Below are 2,837 nucleotides of genomic sequence, written 5' to 3'. Positions count from 1 at the left end.
GACTATTGCCGGTCCATCCTCAGGTGTGGTGGACATGGAGGTGGCTGTGGGCCCTGATGTGTGTTTGAAAAGATTTTCTCCCATTAGCCTCCACAAATTGTCTTCAATGGTTTCTACTTCTAAATCCTCTACCTGTCTCCAGGACCCTGTTCCGACGAAACTGCTTAAAGAAGTTTTGTCTTTAATTAGCACCTCTCTATTAGATATTATTAATGGGTCTTTACTAACGGGTTATGTAAGACAGTCTTTTAAAGTAGCTGTAATTAAACCTCTCCTTAAAAAGCCCACCCACAATTTCTGTGTTGGCTAAGTACAGACCTATTTCTAACCTTCCCTTTCTCTCTAAGATACTGGAGAAGGTAGTCGCAAATCAGTTGTGTGACTTTTTACATTCTAACAGTTTATTTGAGAAGTTTCGGTCAGGATTTAGAAAGCACCATAGCACAGAGACAGCACTAGTGACAATTACTAATGACCTTTTAGTTGCATCAGATAGGGGACTTATCTACTTATCCTGTTAGACCTTAGTGCTGCGTTTGACACCATTGATCATGAAATTTTATTACAGAGATTAGAGCAGTTGATTTGGTATTAGAGGTACAGCATTAAGTTGGTTCAAGTCATATTCATCAGATCGATCTCAGTTTGTTTATGTGAATAATGAAGCCTCAATGACCACTGCCGTCCGTTATGGGGTTCCTCAAGGTTCTGTACGTGGACCAATTCTATTTACCTTGTATATGCTTCCTGCTTCCTGGGAATATTATTAGAACATATTTAATCAATTTTCACTGCTATGCTGATGATACTTAATTATATCTATCAATTAAGCCAGATGAAATCCACCTAGTTCCTTAACTTCAGACGTGTCTTAAAGACTTAAAGATCTGGATGACCTGTAACTTTCTGCTGCTGAACTCTGATAAGACCGAAGTTATTTTACTCGGCCCAGAACACCTCAGAAATCAATTATCTAATGATCTAGTTTCTCTGGATGACATTGCTTTGGCATCCACCACCACCGTAAGGAATCTTAGAGTTTTATTTGACTAGGACTTGTCCTTTAATCCACATATAAAACACATTTCAAGAATTGCCTTTTTTCACTTCTGTAATATTTAAAAAATCAGACATAACCTCTCTCAAAATGATGCAGAATTGCTAATCCATGCATTTGTTACTCAAAGACTAGATTACTGTAACTCCTTATTATCAGGCTGCTCTGGCACGGCCCTTGGGTCTCTCCAGTTGATACAAAATGCTGCAGCTCGTGTACTAACGAGGACTAGAAAGAGAGATCATATTACTCCTGTATTAGCTGCTCTCTACTGACTTCCTGTAAGATTTAGAATTATATTTAAAATTCCTCTCCTCACCTATAAAGCCTTAACTGGTAATGCACCATTATATCTTAAGGCGCTTATAGTGCCATATTACCCCACTAGAGAGTTACGTTCATTGAATGCAGGGTTACTTGTGGTTCCCAGAGTCTTAAAAAATAGGTTGGGGGCTAGAGCCTTCAGTTATCAAGCTCCTCTTCTGTGGAATAAGCTTCCACTTTCAGTCAGGGGGGCAGACACGGTCACTTCATTTAAGCGTAGACTTAAAACTTTCTTCTTTGACAGAGCTTATAGTTAGGGCTGGCTCAGGTTAGCCCTGCTCCAGCCCCTAGATATGCTGCTATAGGCATAAAATGCTGGGGGCATCTTAGGATACACTGGATTCCCTTTCCTCTTCTTTCTTTGTTTTCTCATCTTTCTTCTCCTTTCTTCTCTTTCTTCTTTCCTTCTGGATAAATTATTGTCCCCCCCCCCCCCCCCCCCATGGAGCATGGCTGTCTGGAACTGGGCCTGCATGCTACTATGGACTGTGGCTATCTGGATCGTGGTCCATGCCTACCGCTCATTATATGAATGTTTTTGTCATATTCATGTAATGTGCTGCAACTTTGTTACGTTGCTCATTCTGGTCACATGACATCTATTGCTTCTGTCCATCCTGGGAGAGGGATCCTCCTTTGTTGCTCTCCCTTAAGTTTCTTCCCCTTTTCCCTGTGAAAGGGTTTTACTGTCTTTATTTAGGGGAGTTTTTCTTGATCCGATGTGAGGTTCTGGGACAGGGATGTTATGTGTACAGATTGTAAAGCCCTCCGAGGCAAATCTTGTATTTGTGATTTTGGGCTATACAACATAAACTGAATTGAAAATAAACTGAAGATGCTGACAGGTCCAAGGTGCATGTAAGTGGAATGGAGCAGTGAGAATATCTGCAACTCACTCATGGAGCTGTTTGTTCTTCATACTCAAAGCCACTCAAGGCCGCTCTGTTCAATATTGTTCCATGCTCGATGCAGATTTAACCCTGCTAAAAAATTGCTTCTCGCTGGTTCACAAAAAGTGAATCAGTGGGTTGTACTGAATGGCATATTTTCTGAAAAAAAAATTATATATAAAATTTTATTGAGATGAAACTTTGAATTTCTTGTCATATTTAATGGGGACATACTGAAAAAATCCTTAATTTCAATAAAGTTATTCATTTAATTCAATTGGTCTTTTTTTACTCCTTTAATGAACATAATTCATTTTCAGAATATTGTGATTGCTGTTAGGGGTATCCTTTCAGCGCGATGAATGGAAGAGTAAAAATGTTTTTGACCGCAGTATAAATCTAAATAAATATAAAGCTAGAAATGGATTAAAGCTGCATATATTGTAAGATTGGGAGTTTAGGAAGTTGTTACATATCATCTTTTTGCAATAAATGTTGACTTTTGGACTTTAAAATACCCTGGTGTGTTGACAATATTTGGCTCAGACTAGACTCAAACAGCCCTA

General features: G+C 39.1%; 1 pseudogene; it reads left to right on the top strand.

The window, feature by feature from the left end:
• The first annotated feature begins 690 nt into the window (after nt 1-690).
• Nucleotides 691-1,638, top strand: LOC137793340 (uncharacterized; annotated as a pseudogene).
• Nucleotides 1,639-2,837: the final 1,199 nt, after the last annotated feature.

The sequence above is a fragment of the Clinocottus analis genome, unplaced genomic scaffold (assembly GCF_023055335.1).
Source record: "Clinocottus analis isolate CAN_PGR_092001 unplaced genomic scaffold, fCliAna1.0.p SCAF_22, whole genome shotgun sequence".
NCBI lineage: Eukaryota > Metazoa > Chordata > Actinopteri > Perciformes > Cottidae > Clinocottus > Clinocottus analis.
Note: the sequence above shows the minus strand (reverse complement) of the source record. Positions and strands in the feature narration are given on the sequence as shown.